The sequence below is a fragment of the Pleurodeles waltl genome, chromosome 12 (assembly GCF_031143425.1).
Source record: "Pleurodeles waltl isolate 20211129_DDA chromosome 12, aPleWal1.hap1.20221129, whole genome shotgun sequence".
NCBI classification, from domain to species: domain Eukaryota; kingdom Metazoa; phylum Chordata; class Amphibia; order Caudata; family Salamandridae; genus Pleurodeles; species Pleurodeles waltl.
In genome coordinates, this window is record NC_090451.1 from 256,758,588 (window position 1) to 256,771,675 (window position 13,088).

Below are 13,088 nucleotides of genomic sequence, written 5' to 3' on the forward strand. Positions count from 1 at the left end.
CCCTGTCTGTCACCTCACCATGCACACCCACACGCACTGCACCCTCAGTCACTGCTGCTGCCCCCATTCATGCAGTAAACACTACATCTGACATCCAGACATGCACCCGAGACAACACACCTGCACTCACCACAACTACATTGACAGACACCTGCAGCACACTCACCAGACCAGCAGACACCCACACAACAACCATGTACACTGGCAGCCTGTCTTCTCCCACCTTGTCCACCCTACCTCCTCCCAAAACACTCAAACATTTGCACACATCCACACCACACACATCTACCACACATAAGCATACTTTACAGGCACCTGCATCCATGTCCGGCACACGCACACCTAATACAAGCACTCCCTCAACCTTCACTCTCAGAAATGTCTCCAAATCCCCTCCAACTGCACCTAAGAAGCTTGTCCTATCCCGTGTTGACCTGTTTGAACCCACTGGCCCACCTTGTCTTGTCCCTAAACGTGCCCATGTCCTTGCCCAGTCCACTCCTTCCTCGTCCAAGTCCGCCCCAGCTTGCCCTTTCCATTCCCGTGCCCCTTCCCCAGGGAGGAAGACGCCCCATGTCCCTAAGCCACCCCCGGTCCAAGCCCACTCCCCCTCCTTCCAAGGGCAAGCGCAAACCCCCTTCACCTCTCAAACCTAAGCCCAAGCCCCCCCTTCCAGACATAAGTGCCTACCCCTGCCACTGCCTGCACCTTTTCCCTGAGGTGCCTGGCTGCCCCATTGATGACCCTTTCGAGTGGAGTACCCTTTGCACATGTGGGAGTCATGTTCGGCCTATATTGGCCCTTCAGGGAATTTCAAATAGACTGGCTAATGGCCTTATTCAGACATTACTTTTTTCATGTAAATAAAATTTCAGTGCCCAGTAGTGCTGTTAGCACAATATAGTGACGTTGTTCAGCGTTTCACTGTGGGGGTGTGGTGTGCACATGTGTGTACTTTGGTGCTGATCTTTGTTGCCTTGTGTCTGGTAAGTACATCTTGTTTTGGTATGTATGACTTGGGATGTGGGAGAGGTTGGGTGTGTGTTGCAGGGTGGGTGTGTAACTGTGCCCTTTATTCCCATGTGTACTAGGCTTCGGTACTTACTGTCGTCATCTTTGTCATAGGTCATGGTCCTGGAGGAATATTGCAAGGAGCAGCACTGGCATTATTTCCATGTCGGCGTCGGCGTTTTCTGTTTGCCTCTGGTGAGTGTTTCCTTTTATATTGTTTGTTTCTGCCACGCTTTGCCTGGCGGTGGTTCCTGCCCCGGAACTGCTGGCGGTCTGGTGTTTCATTATTTGGTGGGCAGGTAGGCCCTTTCCGCCAGCCGGTGGGTGGCCTTTTCCGTCCTTGTCGGGACTATAAAGATGGCGGTGTTTGGATGGCCCGCTACTTGTTTTTCATATGCTTCATTATTTGGCGGTTTTACTGCTACCACCGGCGGAGTGGTGTTTACCGCCATGTTCATAATGACCACCCAACTCTTAGGAGTCCAGCAGCAGATGGTAGATGAGGTGTGGGTAGAGATGGAAATCATTCTGGGCACCCTAGAGGGAGTCTGTAGGTGCCTCAATCCCAATAAGGACACATCTGAGACAATAAGAGGCGCCTTCACCAGTGAAGTTGCCACCCAGCTGGGGGCTGTATGCACCATCCTTGAAACAATGGAGCGGAAGCAACAATGGGTGTCTTTCACCATGATGTTGCTGTGCTGAAAAGCCAGCAGGCCCTTCTCAGCTCTGTGCTGCCTTTCTGTGGACTTTACCACTTTCCGGCAGAGAACTATTCAGTAACATTTGTCTGTGCCTGTGTCTAGGTCCAGTTTCCCACTGGACCTGTGTTGAGTAACATTCAGAGACATGTAAGCCACTAACACATTCTCATACATCCCCAAATATCTAGCTCAGTAGTCACAACAATGTCACCATACACAAATGTCTGCCTCAATGCGTAAATTGGATATCTCACATAAGTATACTATTACAAGCGCTGAGAACAAGCAGACAACAATGGACAGACTGTTTCTCATTTTGTATCATACCTATGTCAGTGAAGTATGTTGAAGCTCTTTGCTGCACCTTGGATGTCAGTAAGCATGAACTGCAACCACTAAGTAATTAGCATTTTGTGTCAAAGGATAAATGGTATAGTGAAGCACACTGACATACATAAAGTCAATGTGTTTTTCAGCCTCTGAGAGTCTTTAAATGCAGTGAGTGTGATTGTAACCACTCATGACTTTATTTTTATTATATACACACATATTAAATGTTATGAACAAGGGCACTGATCCTGATGAACATGACAAGGGGAAAAGGTAAGATGAGCCCTATGTTCATCTAAACTAGAAAGTCGTTCCCCCAATTCACAAGTAGGAAGTGCCACAATTAGCAAATAGTCAATGGGAAGGTTGATTTAATTTTCCAGCCAGGTGTGGGGCCACTAGCATGAATACTAGCCAGCAAACAACACTGATTTTTCATTAAAATGGTGCAAGGGTGAGTGTATAAGTGGCTGGAATCAGTGTGTGAACAACACATCCATGATTTGTGGCTATGGCTTGACATATTCTTCCCTATAATACATGTTGCATAACTTACACACACAGTGCAATGGTAGGTCACTACCAGTGATGCACTGTGTGTACTTTCACACAAAGAGGGTCACTTACAGTGCCCAAACATGGTTGAAAATCCATTAAGTGACTCAATTGCAAAATTGCCTTACTCTTGCCCACAGGCGTCTCACAAGGCTACACATATATACAAACATTGAAGGGAAATCCTACAGCATGTGCTTAAATCAACCTAACTATAAATTACAACTCCATGCAGTAAATCTTTAAGCTGTCATGAAAGTAGAAAACATTGTTACATTGTATTATAAGATAGCAAAATCCAAAACTGCCTAATCTACACTAACTAACCTACCTATCTAAACTATGACTAAACTAACCTGCACTAACGAACCTCCACTAGCTTAACTAAACACTATCTTAACCTACCTACCTTATGTTACACTCCTCTAGACATATACCTCAGCAGACATGTTAACCCTCACCCACCTTAACACACATAGTAGCACAATATAAACATAAACTGCACCTATACACTAACTATACATTAAAACTTCAACAAATATACATTTTGTGTATTTTTTATTTTAAGTTTTTTCTTTTTTATAAAATACACACTAAACATCAACCACCCACCCCCTAAAATCATATCTACCCATATCCCCACCTAAAAACTCACTAATACAATCTTAGACTAACTAATACTACCCTAACCAATACCTATGCTAAAACCTATTCTAACCTATGCTAAAATTCTTAACAATAAAATACAGTGAAAAAACAAAGGAAGGGCAAATGTCTGACTAAATTCTATATTTGGCCACTTATTGGGTTCACTGACTGCTGCAATGTCTGCATTATGGCCCACATACATGCTAGTTCTTCCTCTATTGCAGCTATCCTCAGCTTCAGTTCTGCGAGATTCTGTCAGGGCCTTGGTTTTAAATGTCGAGCTCATTGCTGGGATCGTGGGCAAGGGCTGTGGTGCTTGGGCCGGCTGAGCAGCTGATATACCCAGAACCACCACTGATCCTCCACTATGGGGCGTGGACACATTCTGGGCTGATATTCCCTTGGCCAGTCCATGTTGCCGTTGGACTGCTAGGTCCAGTCACCTTCCCTTACTCATAGGTCCTCTCCATGCATTTTTATGCATTGGCAATGTGCCTGATGTGGCAGTAGTACTCTAGATGAGTTATGTGGGCCTTTTCTTCTCATCCGTCATGGTGTCTGATGGGAAAGAAGGAAATATATATCAGACAAAGCTGAACTTGAACATATTGTCATCAATAATAGGCTTACTATTTTTAAACATCACATGTGGCATGTCCAGTCACAATAATAAAAGCGCTATCCAATCTTTGGAACCACGTCCCTATGTGCATTACCACTGGTATTTCCTCTTGGCATTTATATTCATCTATACCAATCTTCAACCATTTATTCAAAAGTAATCCATTAGACAAAAAGTATATTCCATTATAGTTTTATTTCCAAAGAACCAAAGTTCAAACTGTATTTTACTCTTCATGATTTTATCAAGTACAAACATAGGATTCTATCATCCTTTGTTATAACATGGAATTTAGAATTATCACCCCCCGATACATTTTGGGGATAGCCCTTCTTCAGGGGATAATAGTCTGGAAAAATAAACAATGCTACAGTGAAATAATCCTCTGTCGATGGTCGATAATAAAAATGTTTCCAACTTGATAATTGATGGTTGTACATGACCCCCTCATCTGTGTCTCTATGTGATGTCCCTGTGTGCCATAATTATTTGGCACTTGTAAGTTAATTGTAAACCTAACACAGATCAAAGGAACCCATGTCTCATCTCAGCTAGAAATCTAATGTGTCATTCGATGGCGTCCATGTCATTTTAAAACTAGCAGCCCAATGAAAAAACACCCGGCTTCTCACATGATTCATGAAACAATCTAAAAGAGGACTAAACGGTTTCCATCTTGAAATGGTAAAAGATCCACAGCAGATCTAAATATTCGATGCCTGTCCTAAAGAGCAGCTCCCGTGATTCATGAAATGATCTAAAACATGACTAAATAGTACCCATCTTGAAACATTAAGATACCTACAGTAGATCTAAATATGTGATGCCTGTTCTAGGGAGCAGCCATATAATTCCAAAACAAGCAGTGCTCTTAATAAACCAATTAACTTCACACGTAATTCATAGAAGGATTGAAACAGTGACCATCCTTGACCAGTTAAACGTGTACAACAGACCAAAATGTTTGATTCCTGTTGTTATTCTCGGCTTGGTGGCGTGAGGTACGAAACTTGTCTGATTGTCATACAAGGATTACAAAGCAAGCAGCCCAGAAAATTAACTAACATGCTTCTCGCGGAACTCCTGGAAAGAGAATAAAATGGTAGCTGTCTGGAAACAATAAATCACACACAATAAATCAAAGTGCTACTGAGTTGTTTGATACCTGATGTTCTTCGTGGTCTGTATACTGGAATGGTAGAGTCATTCAGTTACCTGAATGTATAAAACAATATTTGGTACATTGAACCATCTATCTGGTCATAAATATTCTTCTTTGTTTACAAATTCTAAACCAAGGACTGTGTTATTCATGCCACCTAGGACACTATAAAAGTCTAAAATTACATTGGCACATGAAGTATTGACTGTGCCCGACCACAACCACATTTTTTTAAAGTGAAATGACCAATGTTCATTTGAAACATATACTTTGCCTAATATAACAATGAAAACATATTCAAGCGCTGGCATTGTAGGTAGCTGAAATGGCAGTGTCAACACAAATAAACCTATAAACATATTAATCCAGATACCGATTTAGAAGTATGATGTGGTGTAAACATGGAATTGAACACCTGTTCCACATAGGGACTCCCTGGTGTTTGTTATGCACCATACAATGGGGTATATTTTATGGTCAGTAACCTATATGAAATGAGTTATGCCATGCAAGCACAGGTAGTGTGTGTCAGCATTGGTTAACTCATCTGGCCAATACACAAGGCCACACACATTGTTGCATTGTCTGACTGTGTCAAGTAGTTAAAACATAGATGGAGTTGGCTAGCTACCTAACATAGCACAGACATGTTGAACACTTCTCCACTCATGGAAATACCAAGAACACTAACACATAACTTTTGTAATATATTTCCTGCTATACCATGGGGACCTTTACATATCCTAGTTTCTGTCCACACATGTCAGCAAGGCTTCTTTCCTTGATGCACGTTACCAAAACCATGTCTATGTAATGAGGGTGTGCATGCATGCTGTAAATCTCATGCTTATAAGTACTTTGTGCAGTATCTTGCAGATACTTTTCCACTATGATTCAAGGGTGACAGGTTTGGTCCTAACCAGTAGGGGTAACACCACCAGTAGGTGAACTGTGCAATGGGCTGAATGTTGCCAATATAATACAGACAAACATTTGGTCCTTTCCACATTGCATCTGTTTTGAAGAACTCACTACAAAGGTATGATCATGTGTCTAAAATAGGACATTGAGTATATGAGGCCATGAGTCAGGCATTTAGCTGCATTTCCATGTGTAGACTAGTAATATTTGCCACGTGTACCCATGTTTATTCTGTCTGCACTAAGTTTGGATTCCTCACATCCTGTCAGGGCCTACCAGGCCATAAGCTCATACAGTGCCATGTGGACAGCTACACTAGAAATATGTGTCGGACATGCAATCTGAAGATTAACCGTCCAAACCCATGGTCAAATAGAGTTTCTCCCCTTCATCCATAATACCCCGTGACATCCTGGAAAATGCTCCTCTGTCACCCCAGCTCACATGGTGATGTTACACCACTGAACCCACTGAACCCGCTTCCCCGGACATCACCCTCAACAACTGGACCCACATCAACACGGAAGAAACCAAATCCATCATGAACTCTATCCACTCCGGCGCCCCTTCGGACCCCTGCCCGCACTTCATCTTTAACAAAGCCGACGACATCATCGCCCCGCACCTCCAGACCGTCATCAACTCTTCTTTTTCTTCTGCTACCTTCCCCGAATGCTGGAAGCACGCTGAAGTCAACGCCCTACTAAAGAAACCTACGGCTGACCCAAGCGACCTGAAAAACTTCCGCCCCATCTCTCTTCTACCTTTCCCAGCCAAGGTAATAGAAAAGACCGTCAACAAACAGCTGACCACCTTCCTGGAAGACAACAACCTGCTCGACCCTTCACAAACCGGATTCCGAACCAACCACAGCACGGAAACCGGCCTCATCTCAGTCACAGACGACATCAGAACCCTGATGGACAACGGTGAAACAGTCGCCCTCATTCTCCTCGACCTCTCGGCTGCCTTTGACACCGTCTGTCACCGCACCCTAATCACCCGCCTACGCTCCACCGGGATCCAAGGCCAGGCCCTGGACTGGATCGCCTCCTTCCTCGCTAACCGCTCCCAAAGAGTTTACCTCCCTCCGTTTCGCTCAGAACCCACCAAGATCATCTGCGGCGTACCTCAAGGCTCATCGCTCAGCCCGACACTCTTCAATGTCTACATGAGCCCCCTCGCCGACATCGTACGCAAGCACGACATCATCATCACCTCCTACGCCGACGACACCCAACTTGTACTCTCCCTCACCAAGGACCCCGCCAGTGCCAAGACCAACCTACAAGAGGGTATGAAGGACGTCGCAGATTGGATGAGGCTCAGCCGCCTAAAGCTGAACTCTGAAAAAACGGAAGTCCTCATCCTCGGCAACACCCCGTCCGCCTGGGACGACTCCTGGTGGCCCACGGCCCTCGGCACCGCACCGACCCCCGCAGACCACGCCCGCAACCTCGGCTTCATCTTGGACCCTCTTCTCACCATGACCAAGCAAGTCAACGCCGTGTCCTCCGCCTACTTCCTCACTCTCCGCATGCTCCGTAAGATCTTCCGCTGGATCCCCGCCAACACCAGAAAAACCGTGACCCACGCCCTCGTCACGAGCCGCCTGGACTACGGCAACACCCTCTACGCCGGGACCACAGCCAAACTCCAAAACCGCCTGCAACGCATCCAAAACGCCTCGGCCCGCCTCATCCTCGACGTACCCCGCAACAGCCACATCTCCGCACACCTGAGACACCTGCATTGGCTCCCAGTCAGCAAAAGGATCACCTTCCGTCTTCTCACCCACGCACACAAAGCCCTCCACAACAAGGGACCGGAATACCTCAACAGACGCCTCAGCTTCTACGTCCCCACCCGCCCCCTCCGCTCCGCTGGCCTCGCACTTGCTGCCGTCCCTCGCACCCGCCGCTCCACGGCGGGTGGGAGATCTTTCTCCTTCCTGGCGGCCAAGACCTGGAACTCCCTCCCCACCAGCCTCAGGACCACCCAGGACCACTCCGCTTTCCGGAGACTCCTAAAGACTTGGCTATTCGAGCAGCGATAACCCGCCCTTTCCCCCCTAGCGCCTTGAGACCCGCACGGGTGAGTAGCGCGCTTTATAAATGTTAATGATTTGATTTGATTTGATTTGATTATGGTGAACTCTGAGGGATGTTCAGCTACCTATGAGGCTAGATCACAGTTGCCATACTTTATGACAAATGTGGCTTATGTGGAGAAACAATTCCTACAGGCAATGTACTTACACCCTCAAAGCAACACACCCGGATATGCCATTTGGTCATTGTAATTGCTCTAATAAATTAATATGTTTAACTTTGCCCCTTCAGAAATACATATGCAGCATCTATCAACGGAGGGAATGTTGTTTTGTGATGCCTAGCCTGCTCACATGATCACTAGAGTTTATCTGATTCTGAGAATTGGCTATAGCCTAGCTACTGGTACATGTATGGATCTCAAAACATTTAGGTTTTTGAATAGCATGAATGTCTCATCATGCCTTTAGTCTTTCACAATGTACTAATTGTGGTAGCGGGAATTAACATCTTCTACATGTATGGGCATAGTATGATGTGAAACCACAATAGTAGAATTATTACATTTTAAAAGATGTCCACTGTATATAGAATCCCACAAACCAGTCATGTTGACAATCGGTAATTTTGTTTTGGACATGTGTAAACGCAACTCCACCTGTATCATGCTCAAATTTAGACTTTGGCAAACATATTGTGTCATAAAATCTCAGCCTATCTCATGCCATTTTTCTGTTACATATTTTGCAGCAATATTTTTGATGGTTTTCTATGATATGAATGCTAGACTATTGAACTTCTGAGCATCTGTAGTTACTGGAGCAAGTCATGATACATGTGCCATAAGCATATCAACTGTTGCTGGACAAACATTTCCACAGCACACAATGAGCCGTCAATCATGTGGGCCTGCATACATTACCAATACATGAACATTGACATTTGTCCCTATTTATTGCACATGTCACTTTGTACTACTTCATTTGTGATTTGCTATGTATAGAAAATTGGTTAAAGGTGAATGATGCTACCCCTCACACATCACAATGTTACTAATATCATATAACACACAGAGCTTAGAAAACATTAATCTGACTTACTGGTAGCACTGGTATCCAGGAAAGACTCCACTTTGGCACTGGTGTATGGTGCAGGTCCACCTACAAGGCAAGACCATGGTACATTGCTCTGTAAATATTGACCAAGTAGAGTGTGTACATTTGAAGCACAGAACAATGACATTATAAATGGCTGGTATGGCCTGAATGTTGGACATGTAGCATATGGCAAATGTGACATTGCTTAAGTCAGGGACAAATGCATACCATGTTGAAGTGTTTAAAGATAATATCAAACACATCATATCTCTGGTGTACACAGTGCAGTCTATGTGCAAAACCTTCCTTGCTTCCCTGGTGCAAGTGTGCATGGGTTGATGGCTATATGACCAGTCAAATTTGACAGATCACACTCTGCAAGGTATTATTTTGGCTGGGTGTGCACAACTCTTCTTAACAATGCACTACACATCTCCTAGTCAACACTAGTTTTTTTTCTGTACTTAGCTCATTACATGTTACAAGTACAGGGTTTTTAAAAATTAAACATGCCTGCTCTGTATATGCTTATTTGTGTATTGAGAGCATGTATACTATACATTTATGTGAATTTATTGTGTGTGAACCACCCTGTCCAACCTGTGGCATGATGTAATGTGAGTGTGCCCCCAACAACACACATGGCAGGTGGCTCCTACGTTCAGGAGTCAGTCATGGGCTCGCAGGCCAGGGGCCAACACTCCCTGAACAGTGATGGAGGGTTCCACTTGGACATCTACTGGGCCTCACCTGGATTGCATGGTCATTGGGGGCTATTGCTAGGCTACTGTGTATAGGCCCCTGGGGCATCGTTAGTATATTACAGATTTGGCCTATATTATAGCATACTACCCCTCAAAATACCTGCCCCTTCCAGTAGACAAATCAATTTCATATTTTGGCAACAGCTACAAGTGTATGGAAAATATGTACTTACCAATGGGGTCGCCAACTTTCATTCCTAGGTGATCATGCAGATCAGCATCCCAACTCACCACATCCACCATTCGGTGCTTCAACTGATGGACAGTGTGCTCTTTCTTGAATACCTGGCTCATGTGCTAGCGGACTTAGTTACACCACTCCTTGTGCTCCTTTGTAGGGTATCCTTGACTGACCCTAACCCCTGTAGCAATCATATTAGGGATGTAATTAGCCAGCAGTCAAAGCAGGCCCCCTAACTCTTCGTCAGACAGGTTCTTGGCTCAGCTTTTCCTCAACGTGGCCCAAACTACACTCTCCACCCTTACAGTTCCTAAACTAAAGCTATCCATTACCCCTACAACTAAAACTACAAAAAACCCTAAATAGACTTACAACCAACAATAAAGTGACAAAGACAATACAATGACAATTACAACACATAATTAACAAACTTTACACACAACAGGGACAGCGCAAACACCAAGACCATGAATTGCAAACCACACCAGGAGCAATCACAAAACACCTCCAACAGCCAGCACAGACAAAAAGACTGCAGTTGAAAGTAAAAGTAAATTCACACTTCCTAGTTTGCAGCATGGCAGAGCCATTGCATAATTTCCTGGGTGTAGCCTACCCTTTTCCTACAAATGCATTGTTTTCTTTTACACATTGGTAGAGAAATAGCCAATGCGTGATTAGTACACAAAGCATGTCAACACACAATGCATTGTTTTTGCGTCACTAGCATTGATGCGTGACTTCTATCCAACGCTTCGGGTACAATGCGTTCTGCAAATGGTCAATGCGTGTGTTTTAAGTGATGCAATTAGCCTATTTTGCGTGCTACAGTGTAGGGAATGGTGCAATACAGGTAAACACTACCAGGGCTCACTTTTTTTGCTCATCTTTTCTTACCTGACAAGCCTGAAGACTTGGGATGTGTTTCAAGTCTATGTTAAAAGTGTGCATGTGTGTGAGTCATTGCATTCATGGTGCGTACATTATGACTGACAATATATTTATATGAAAAACACTTAGATATTGTGAATTGTAGTGACCTTTACATAATTTTTATGTATTACAGTCATCAGAATGCTTGGGTGAACATAGGGAATGCGTGGTTGGCATTTATTCAAGGCTGGGCCGTCCGGCCAGAATGGTAGGTAATGAAGGTAGGGAGCGGAGGTGCCCTGTGATCAGCTAAGTGGGCTTTAGAAGGTGAACATGATCTTCTTAGATTAGTAGACCTGTGAGTAGTATGGCTGCCCAAGCAGTAGCAGGTGAGCAAGGTATTGAACACGTATGATAAGACAGGCATAGAAGGCCCTGATAAGCCTGGAGTCAAAACCTGAAAAAGAAGAGTAGAAAAGCACGGCACTAAGCCCACTTAGCTGATCACAGGGCACCTCCGCTACCTACCTTCATTACCTACCATTCTGGCCGGACGGCCCAGCCTTGAATACATTCTGTGTGCTGTGGCCATCTTGTCCCATTTTGTCCTTGGGTACTCCGGTACTCGTTTTGGTGCTGCTGGGTAGTAAGGCACTGGGCCAGGTTGCACCAGACTTTGCTTTAACTTCTATTCTTCTTAAAAATTATTGTTTTACTGCCTAGAGGTGCGGCACCTTTCACCCTTACTACCCTTGTGTTTCTTTTTTCCAGACATACACTGACTGCTTCAGTCAGTCCACAGTGTATGTGGCATCCAGATCACAGATAGACTGGATGGCTATGAAACATATGGTGTTAGGACAATATGACACCTGTTATTTTGGGCCAGACATTATTTACCAGACTAAAATGTGACCACCATAGAATATTGTGGTACAGACACATCTGCTGTCAGGGCTTCTTGTCTGTTAGACATGACATACTGCAGTAGTGGTTCCCCAAACTTTTGTTGTTTTTTCTAGGAGGTTTTGCTGATTCCCTGTGAGTTGGCTACAGGCCCTGAGCATTTTCCCACTGTAAAGTACAGTGTGACAGTGCACACTCCCTTCCTACATTCAATAGGAAGTGGCACTAGCTAACATGTGCAGACTTGCACAATGCTGTTTTCCTATATACTGAGCTTGGTACAACTTGCCAGGGTCTGCACACTATACTATACTATACTATACTATACTATACTATACTATACTATACTGAGCCTGTCACAGCAGACCTAAGTGGGCATATTTACACTCTTAGGGTGATCCCAAGCCTTTGTCGAGCATACTCGTGCAGGCTTGTGCATGTGCCAGGGTACATGTGCCCAGGGAGTGCAAAACACTCATGTGTGTTCTCACCGCCCATGTGAGCTGCTTTGCCCATAGATTAACATGGGAGGAAGTTAATAATTAATTCTGGCTGCAATATGGGATCGCAGTGGAACAGCTTCATGATGTTTACTGTCATTGCATTCACACTAACAAACCCCTTCTCATGATAAAAGGAGCTTTGTCAATAATACCCTAGAAATGGGCATTTCTATGTTCTAAATATTCTTTTTCTGTGTCTTTTATTTCAGCTTCATTCCACTGGAAGCAGGGGAAAAAGCACATCTGTTCTTTCCCCGATGACAGCTATAAAACGTAGGCAACTGAAACCGCAGCCCTCTGCCTTTTGAGGGCCTGGCTGTATAGATTGGAAGGAGAGGTTCTGACACTTGGCCTCTCGGAGCCAGATCATGGCACCATGAAAGATAAAGATCTGCATTCCACAGGCCCAGGGCAGACAGGACTGAAGTTTAGGGGAAGCAGGTGTGGTTCAGAGGGGCCCCTTTGAACCACATACAAGTTCAAAGGTACAATTGAGTATAACTATGAGTACCACATTTCAACAACTTAGAGATACACTAGCAGAGACTTGGGACTGGTACTGCTAGACCACATGTTGCACAGTGCCAGAGGATTCTGTTGTGCACACGACTATTGAGGGGTATATTTATACTCTGTTTGCGGCGAATGTGCGTCAAACATTTTGACGCACATTTGGCGCAAACCGTACACCATATTTAAACTTTGATGCCCGCGGAAGTCAAAATTCCTCTGTGTGCGTCATTTTTTGGATGCAGGAAAC